This window comes from Schistocerca piceifrons, chromosome 6 (genome assembly GCF_021461385.2).
Source record: "Schistocerca piceifrons isolate TAMUIC-IGC-003096 chromosome 6, iqSchPice1.1, whole genome shotgun sequence".
NCBI lineage: Eukaryota > Metazoa > Arthropoda > Insecta > Orthoptera > Acrididae > Schistocerca > Schistocerca piceifrons.
The window spans coordinates 290,996,971-291,007,219 of NC_060143.1; the positions used below are offsets into that span (position 1 = coordinate 290,996,971).

At 57.5% G+C, this 10,249-nt stretch overlaps 1 non-coding gene across 1 annotated transcript; it reads right to left on the bottom strand.

Moving 5' to 3' along the window:
- Window positions 1-4,636: 4,636 nt before the first annotated feature.
- Window positions 4,637-6,545, bottom strand: LOC124803863. The gene has a single exon (XR_007017328.1). It is a non-coding gene; the product is annotated as a small subunit ribosomal RNA (ribosomal RNA).
- Between the last annotated feature and the right edge of the window lie 3,704 nt (window positions 6,546-10,249).

Here is a 10,249-nt window from a genome sequence, read left to right on the forward strand (position 1 = left end):
CCCAGGATGACATCGGGCGGCGTGCCCCGCCCCAGACCAATGACTCGATCCAGGGCAGAGAAACGCTGGGCGGAAGCAGGTAGCCCCGCCAGATGCTCCCAGATGGCGGCGTCAGTCGGCCCCTCCGGCGGCGGCCCGGTGGTGTCGGCCGCGAAGTCCTCGGCTGCGTCAACGGGCGGCGCGGGGGCCTCGCCCGCGTCAGGCAGCGAGCTCGCTGCTCCCCGGCGGGACGCCGGCTCTTCCCCCCGACCGATCTCAAGCGCCTCCATGAATTGGCGGACAAGCTGCTTGTGGGCAGCTTGCCGCCGTCGGCACTTGATTGCCTCAAGCGTTCGGTCGGGGAACATCCTGATAAGTTCTTGGTTGACAAAGTAGAACCGGGCGTCCCTCTCAAGGAACAGTTCGGCCTCTGCCTTGGCGAGCGACAGGACTTCTTCCTCCGTCCACCTCGTGCGATGCCTCTCCGTCACGATCTCAGCGTTGGCGGCCGCAAGGTGTTGGCGGCGGCGATGGACCCCGAGACCGTTCTTCGTGGTAAAAGTGCGGTGGCACTCACTGCAAGCAAAGGGAGCTACACAAACTATCGCATTTTCGTTACGGCCGGTTGGCCGGATAGGTGCTGGGGTAGCTGGGGTGGCACCTTCAGCGGAAGGGCCACCATCTCTTGTTTCTTGTAAGCTGCCCCCAACTATAAAGGGATAATGCGAGGGGGGGCTGGTAACCCCCCCAAGCCCCTGGTGCGGTCTTCCACTCTGCGAAAATCAGCGGGCCCACGAGAAGGGGAGAAGACCGCAGGAGAGGAGAGGCTAAGAGGGCTAGGCCCATGTATTGCGCATCACTCACCCTGTAACTATAACCCAAGGAAGGCACCTCGCAGCAGCAGCACGACTGCATCAAGACCGCACTTCGAAAAGCCAAGTCCGGATGCAGCCGCACCGCCGCCACTTGGCCATTCAACAGCTGTCTTTATTCAGTAACTGAATAACACAAATATATACATATACATGTGTGGCAGGTGTTACTCGCCATGTCCGCCACCGAGGTGGGGACTTACAAGGGCGAAGCCACAATAAAGGTATAAAACTAACATATATGTACATTTAAGAGAGTCATAGTTACTCCCGCCGTTTACCCGCGCTTGCTTGAATTTCTTCACGTTGACATTCAGAGCACTGGGCAGAAATCACATTGCGTCAACACCCGCTCGGGCCATCGCAATGCTTTGTTTTAATTAGACAGTCGGATTCCCCCAGTCCGTGCCAGTTCTGAGTTGATCGTTGAATGGCGGCCGAAGAGAATCCGCGCACCCGCGCGCCCCTGGAGGAGCACGCTAAGGCGGACGCGGCCTCGCAGCAAGGAAGATCCGTGGGAGGCCAAGGCACGGGACCGAGCTCGGATCCTGCACGCAGGTTGAAGCACCGGGGCGCGAACGCCGCGCAGGCGCGCGCATCCTGCACCGCCGGCCAGCACGAGGCCGACCAACGGCGAGAGCAGACCACGCCCGCGCTAAACGCCCGCACTTACCGGCACCCCTACGGCACTCACCTCGCCCAGGCCCGGCACGTTAGCGCTGACCCACTTCCCGACCAAGCCCGACACGCCCCGATCCTCAGAGCCAATCCTTATCCCGAAGTTACGGATCCAATTTGCCGACTTCCCTTACCTACATTATTCTATCGACTAGAGGCTCTTCACCTTGGAGACCTGCTGCGGATATGGGTACGAACCGGCGCGACACCTCCACGTGGCCCTCTCCCGGATTTTCAAGGTCCGAGGGGAAGATCGGGACACCGCCGCAACTGCGGTGCTCTTCGCGTTCCAAACCCTATCTCCCTGCTAGAGGATTCCAGGGAACTCGAACGCTCATGCAGAAAAGAAAACTCTTCCCCGATCTCCCGACGGCGTCTCCGGGTCCTTTTGGGTTACCCCGACGAGCATCTCTAAAAGAGGGGCCCGACTTGTATCGGTTCCGCTGCCGGGTTCCGGAATAGGAACCGGATTCCCTTTCGCCCAACGGGGGCCAGCACAAAGCGCATCATGCTATGACGGCCCCCATCAACATCGGATTTCTCCTAGGGCTTAGGATCGACTGACTCGTGTGCAACGGCTGTTCACACGAAACCCTTCTCCGCGTCAGCCCTCCAGGGCCTCGCTGGAGTATTTGCTACTACCACCAAGATCTGCACCGACGGCGGCTCCAGGCAGGCTCACGCCCAGACCCTTCTGCGCCCACCGCCGCGACCCTCCTACTCGTCAGGGCTTCGCGGCCGGCCGCAAGGACCGGCCATGACTGCCAGACTGACGGCCGAGTATAGGCACGACGCTTCAGCGCCATCCATTTTCAGGGCTAGTTGCTTCGGCAGGTGAGTTGTTACACACTCCTTAGCGGATTCCGACTTCCATGGCCACCGTCCTGCTGTCTTAAGCAACCAACGCCTTTCATGGTTTCCCATGAGCGTCGATTCGGGCGCCTTAACTCGGCGTTTGGTTCATCCCACAGCGCCAGTTCTGCTTACCAAAAGTGGCCCACTTGGCACTCCGATCCGAGTCGTTCGCTCGCGGCTTCAGCATATCAAGCAAGCCGGAGATCTCACCCATTTAAAGTTTGAGAATAGGTTGAGGTCGTTTCGGCCCCAAGGCCTCTAATCATTCGCTTTACCGGATGAGACTCGTACGAGCACCAGCTATCCTGAGGGAAACTTCGGAGGGAACCAGCTACTAGATGGTTCGATTAGTCTTTCGCCCCTATACCCAGCTCCGACGATCGATTTGCACGTCAGAATCGCTACGGACCTCCATCAGGGTTTCCCCTGACTTCGTCCTGGCCAGGCATAGTTCACCATCTTTCGGGTCCCAACGTGTACGCTCTAGGTGCGCCTCACCTCGCAATGAGGACGAGACGCCCCGGGAGTGCGGAGGCCGCCGCCCCGTGAAGGGCGGGGAAGCCCCATCCTCCCTCGGCCCGCGCAAGGCGAGACCTTCACTTTCATTACGCCTTTAGGTTTCGTACAGCCCAATGACTCGCGCACATGTTAGACTCCTTGGTCCGTGTTTCAAGACGGGTCGTGAAATTGTCCAAAGCTGAAGCGCCGCTGACGGGAGCGATTATTCCGCCCGAGAGCATCCCGAGTGGCGCGGGTCCGGGGCCGGGCCAGGTAGGTCCGTCATCCGGGAAGAACCGCGCGCGCTTGCCGGGAGCCCGAGCGCCCAAAGGGGCGAATCGACTCCTCCAGATATACCGCCGGGCAGCCAGCCAGGACACCGGGGCTCTGCCCAACAGACGCGAACCGAGGCCCGCGGAAGGACAGGCTGCGCACCCGGGCCGTAGGCCGGCACCCAGCGGGTCGCGACGTCCTACTAGGGGAGAAGTGCGGCCCACCGCACACCGGAACGGCCCCACCCCGCGGCGAGTGGAAAGGCAACCGGACACGACCCCGCCGCGGATTGCTCCGCGCGGGCGGCCGGCCCCATCTGCCGAGGGCGGAGGCCAGTGGCCGGATGGGCGTGAATCTCACCCGTTCGACCTTTCGGACTTCTCACGTTTACCCCAGAACGGTTTCACGTACTTTTGAACTCTCTCTTCAAAGTTCTTTTCAACTTTCCCTCACGGTACTTGTTCGCTATCGGTCTCGTGGTCATATTTAGTCTCAGATGGAGTTTACCACCCACTTGGAGCTGCACTCTCAAGCAACCCGACTCGAAGGAGAGGTCCCGCCGACGCTCGCACCGGCCGCTACGGGCCTGGCACCCTCTACGGGCCGTGGCCTCATTCAAGTTGGACTTGGGCTCGGCGCGAGGCGTCGGGGTAGTGGACCCTCCCAAACACCACATGCCACGACAGGCGGCAGCCTGCGGGGTTCGGTGCTGGACTCTTCCCTGTTCGCTCGCCGCTACTGGGGGAATCCTTGTTAGTTTCTTTTCCTCCGCTTAGTAATATGCTTAAATTCAGCGGGTAGTCTCGCCTGCTCTGAGGTCGTTGTACGAGGTGTCGCACGCCACACCGCCAGCCGGCTGTGCACGCTACCGAGTAAGTACCGGTATGCGAACCGCCAGGCGACGGGCGCGCATCGCACGTTTGAGGAGACGCGGCCGGCCCCACAGGCGGCCGCGACACTCCCAGGTCTGCGAAGCGGGGGAAACGCCGCGCGCTTCAGTATACGTAGCCGACCCTCAGCCAGACGTGGCCCGGGAACGGAATCCATGGACCGCAATGTGCGTTCGAAACGTCGATGTTCATGTGTCCTGCAGTTCACATGTCGAGCCGAGTGATCCACCGTCCTGGGTGATCTTTTCTCAGTTTCCACCGTCTCTTTCAAGACAGTCGCATAGGCGGGAGTGAGGCGTGTGGCGGCCCCTGTTCCAGCGTTCTGTGTCCAACGGCCTCAAGGCCGACGGGCGTCGTACGGCTCCACACCGGAGCGGACAGGCACTCGGGCGAAAGTCATTCAAAACCGGCGCCAGGCGCCAGGTGCCGCAGGCCAGCCGCTCCAGCGCTTCAGCGCTCGTACCACACAACATTGCCGCTAGTTTTGAGAGGCACGCGTGGTTCCGCACGCGGCGCACGGCTACGGCGAGCCGTACAGGTAGCGTGTTGCGCGACACGTCACGCACACCGAAAGACATGCAGTCAAGTCGGTAATGATCCTTCCGCAGGTTCACCTACGGAAACCTTGTTACGACTTTTACTTCCTCTAAATGATCAAGTTTGGTCATCTTTCCGGTAGCATCGGCAACGACAGAGTCAATGCCGCGTACCAGTCCGAAGACCTCACTAAATCATTCAATCGGTAGTAGCGACGGGCGGTGTGTACAAGGGGCAGGGACGTAATCAACGCGAGCTTATGACTCGCGCTTACTGGGAATTCCTCGTTCATGGGGAACAATTGCAAGCCCCAATCCCTAGCACGAAGGAGGTTCAGCGGGTTACCCCGACCTTTCGGCCTAGGAAGACACGCTGATTCCTTCAGTGTAGCGCGCGTGCGGCCCAGAACATCTAAGGGCATCACAGACCTGTTATTGCTCAATCTCGTGCGGCTAGAAGCCGCCTGTCCCTCTAAGAAGAAAAGTAATCGCTGACAGCACGAAGGATGTCACGCGACTAGTTAGCAGGCTAGAGTCTCGTTCGTTATCGGAATTAACCAGACAAATCGCTCCACCAACTAAGAACGGCCATGCACCACCACCCACCGAATCAAGAAAGAGCTATCAATCTGTCAATCCTTCCGGTGTCCGGGCCTGGTGAGGTTTCCCGTGTTGAGTCAAATTAAGCCGCAGGCTCCACTCCTGGTGGTGCCCTTCCGTCAATTCCTTTAAGTTTCAGCTTTGCAACCATACTTCCCCCGGAACCCAAAAGCTTTGGTTTCCCGGAGGCTGCCCGCCGAGTCATCGGAGGAACTGCGGCGGATCGCTGGCTGGCATCGTTTATGGTTAGAACTAGGGCGGTATCTGATCGCCTTCGAACCTCTAACTTTCGTTCTTGATTAATGAAAACATACTTGGCAAATGCTTTCGCTTCTGTTCGTCTTGCGACGATCCAAGAATTTCACCTCTAACGTCGCAATACGAATGCCCCCGCCTGTCCCTATTAATCATTACCTCGGGTTCCGAAAACCAACAAAATAGAACCGAGGTCCTATTCCATTATTCCATGCACACAGTATTCAGGCGGGCTTGCCTGCTTTAAGCACTCTAATTTGTTCAAAGTAAACGTGCCGGCCCACCGAGACACTCAATAAAGAGCACCCTGGTAGGATTTCAACGGGGTCCGCCTCGGGACGCACGAGCACGCACGAGGCGGTCGCACGCCTTCGGCTCGCCCCACCGGCAGGACGTCCCACGATACATGCCAGTTAAACACCGACGGGCGGTGAACCAACAGCGTGGGACACAAATCCAACTACGAGCTTTTTAACCGCAACAACTTTAATATACGCTATTGGAGCTGGAATTACCGCGGCTGCTGGCACCAGACTTGCCCTCCAATAGATACTCGTTAAAGGATTTAAAGTGTACTCATTCCGATTACGGGGCCTCGGATGAGTCCCGTATCGTTATTTTTCGTCACTACCTGCCCGTGCCGGGAGTGGGTAATTTGCGCGCCTGCTGCCTTCCTTGGATGTGGTAGCCGTTTCTCAGGCTCCCTCTCCGGAATCGAACCCTGATTCCCCGTTACCCGTTACAACCATGGTAGGCGCAGAACCTACCATCGACAGTTGATAAGGCAGACATTTGAAAGATGCGTCGCCGGTACGAGGACCGTGCGATCAGCCCAAAGTTATTCAGAGTCACCAAGGCAAACGGACCGGACGAGCCGACCGATTGGTTTTGATCTAATAAAAGCGTCCCTTCCATCTCTGGTCGGGACTCTGTTTGCATGTATTAGCTCTAGAATTACCACAGTTATCCAAGTACCGTGGGTACGATCTAAGGAACCATAACTGATTTAATGAGCCATTCGCGGTTTCACCTTAATGCGGCTTGTACTGAGACATGCATGGCTTAATCTTTGAGACAAGCATATGACTACTGGCAGGATCAACCAGGGAGCTGCGTCAACTAGAGCTGAGCAGCCGGCCGCCTGGGAGTGTGTCCCGGGGGCCCGCGCGAACACGCAAGCGTCCGCTCAATCATTCTGCAAACAGGAGGAGGCTGAGCTCCCCTGCACAATACACCTCAAAACCCTCTCAGGTCCCGGCGGCGCGCAGCGCCGTCCCAAGTACTTGGTCGGGTTCGAGAGAGGCGCAATCGCCCGGAGTTAGGCGAGTAGACGCTTTCGGTGCGACCACCCGTGCTCCCAACTGAGCTTGCCGCTGCCGACAGAGGCCCGGGAGCGTGCTGTCGTGGCATTGCCGGCGGGAGACAACACGCGCCATCTACGGTGACCGGCAGCTCCAACGCCAGCGCCACAGAAGGACAAAAGCCCCACTTGGGTGCCGAAGCGAACTCTCCCAGCACAGCGCACGCGCCAACACATCCGCACAGCTGCGATACAAACCACCAGCGAGAACCGCTGGGGCGACCGAGCAGCAGACGGCGTCGCGGCGCCGAGCGCCGGGCGGCGGCGCATCCTCAACGCACACAGTCCTCAGTCGGACCAGCACACTGAAGATGTCCACCGCGCTTCGCACCGGGCCAGCGAGGACCTACTTTGGCCGCACGGCGCCGCGCGCAGGGTGCGCCGGCGCGCAGCTGCGACGCCTGCCGCGTCCGTCGGCCGGCGCGCCTGCCACTGGCCGCCCCCACCAGCCGGCTGTAGCGCGTGCGCCCACGCACCGCGCGGCCAGCACGCCGGGAGGCGCCCCCTCACCGGCCGGGGACGGTCCCACCCAGCCACCGCCGCGTATCGCTTCACACCCAGATGCCGTTCAGTTTCGTCGGCATGGTGGGTATCGCTGGAACAACCGGTTAGTACCTCAACCTATCGTCGCCATCACCGATTCACCCCTAGCGAGAACAACCGCACCACAACGGGTTACCATTTCTTCATTTGCGTAACTTCACCAGAAAACGTAGGCGTCCATCGCCATTAGCAACTTCAACGATTATTGCATGCCTGTGTCAGGTGTCACGCCACACTACGTCTGCCCACATACACGCAACAAAATGTGCACGCCTAGACAATACGTGGAAGGTGGCCCCCGTACGTATGTGATGTCCATTGCTCGAACGACTGTCAACCGGCGTCTGTAGCATGTCGCAGATATGGAACGCGGTGCACCATGCTATCACGGTGTGTGAGGAGAGACGACTAGGTCCGAATACATCAACAGACAGCTCATGCTGATCGCCATCCACGGCGTCCGTTCCTCCCACACGTCTCTATGGCGTACCACACTGCAATCCAGCTCTCATAGGGAGACGACATGTAGCTGCGTGCACAATATTTGCACTGTATGGTCCGCCGTTTTTGGGCGCAGTCGTTGTACGGTCACACATGTGCCACGATGTATCATTCAGTACATAAGGACGAATGTGCAGTACAGATTGTGGTTTACGCGTACGACATCAGCGGACAGTTGACACAGGCCGCACCACAACGTAGCCTGCGTACGTCGCATGCGAAGGGCATTGAACATGCAAACTTCTCACCAACCAGCTTGCGAAGGCAGGGGGCAAGGTGGGGACGTGGGGAGGGGCGGCATGTACGTCCTGCTGCCATCCACATTACAGTGTACAGCAGGAGCATGTGGAAAGTCAGCAAGACTTGCAAGGTGTTTAACATGAAGCGATACACAGGGGAGCGGGCAGTGCGAGTAGCGAACTATATTGCGAGGGTTGCGGGTGGGCAACACTACACTAATTGAACGAGTCGTATAACAATTACAAAGCAGGTTTAGGCGACAACGTGGGTTAGGTTAGGGGACAACGTGGGTTAGGTTAGGGGACAACGTGGGTTAGGTTAGGGGACAACGTGGGTTAGGTTAGGGGACAACGTGGGTTAGGTTAGGGGACAACGTGGGTTAGGTTAGGGGACAACGTGGGTTAGGTTAGGGGACAACGTTGGTTAGGTTAGGGGACAACGTAGGTTAGGTTAGGGGACAACGTAGGTTAGGTTAGGGGACAACGTGGGTCAGGTTAGGGGACAACGTGGGTTAGGTTAGGGGACAACGTGGGTTAGGTTAGGGGACAACGTAGGTTAGGTTAGGGGACAACGAGGGTTAGGTTAGGGGACAATGTGGGTTAGGTTAGGGGACAACGTGGGTTAGGTTAGGGGACAACGTAGGTTAGGTTAGGGGACAACATGGGTTAGGTTAGGGGACAACATGGGTTAGGTTAGGGGACAACATGGGTTAGGTTAAGGGACAACATGGGTTAGGTTAATGTACAGCATGGGTTAGGTTAAGGTACAACATGGGTTAGGTTAAGGTACAACATGGGTTAGGTTAAGGTACAACATGGGTTAGGTTAGGTTACACGTTGTTGTAAGGAAAGGTGTAGGGGGGGGGGCGGGCTGCAGGTTCGTTGATAGTGATTATAGTAAGTGAATGCTTGTGACATGATCAGATTTGTCACGTCAGGATGCACCTTTGGCTTATTAGAGGCGGCGCTCCAATTCTATGCTTGTGTCAGACCTGTGTCTTTGACTCATGTCATTGTTTGTGCGCTGTGACAGGAGGTACTATTGTGATGTTGGGTGCACCGTTGTATAGGACATGTGTGGGTGTTGGTGCCTTATCTGCGCAATGGTGGATGTCGAAATGGTGGGATATTCTATTTTCCGCATGGACCTCCTGGTCTGGTTGTGATAGTGTGGATTGTGTAATGTGGCGGAGAGGATGCACTGGATGTTGTTCCATGCTGGTGCTTACATATTGTATGTGCGCCTGTTAGAAGCAGAGAGTGGTGCGTGATCAGAGTGTCTGGCTGACGTGTGGTTCCCATTGTGGGCAGACTCTTTCAGCATGTATACGGACAGTTGTATATATTTTCTGTAGTTTGATGGCTCTGCATTGATTACTAATCAGCGCCGTGTGTACGGGTAACCTGGTTCCAGTCCAAAATGTTCCATCTGTGTACATTAGTGACAAAGACTCCCCCCATGCAGTGGGGCTCGGTCTGTTATAACTCTTCCGCGTAATATATTTGCCCCACGTTTTTGCGACTGCGAGTGCGAGTGCAACGCGCATGGGGACCGACATGCTGATGGCTCAGTATCGGACGCCGTACAGTGAGCAACGCGATCGCGTCTCTCGCTCGTAAGTGGTACAGGTCGCGGCTCATGTGTAGGGACAGCGGGAATGTCGCATATTGGAAATACCTCTTCATGAAACGCAAGTTATAGGGGTGGATTGCACTTTGCGAGTGCGGGAAACGTCCGCCGTTCATCCGCTGGAGGTGCGAGTTTGGCGGTTGGGGTGGTCCACGAACGGGTGCGGGTGGAGTCATTGCCGGTCCACGGCTTCGTGCGGCAGAGCCACTGGAGAATGGGTGCTATGGTCGACAGAGGCTGCAGGCTTTGTGGGTGGCGTCGAAAGGCGGTCACTGTGGCGCCATCGATGTCTTAGTCGGCTTGGCGTCTCATAGATGGCGGTATCGTCGTTGCAGGAGGTCATGTTGCGGGAGACCTACAGATGGCGGTATGTTTTGCGGTGCGGACGCAGTGTTGTCAGATGCGCATAGATGGCGGTATTGCATGTGGTTTCGCCCTATTTTCATAGATGGCGATACTGTTTTGCCGGCATGGGTGGCGTAGTTCCGTCGGATCCCTGTAGGTGGACCTGTCGTTTCTGGGCCGGATGTCAATGTCGTC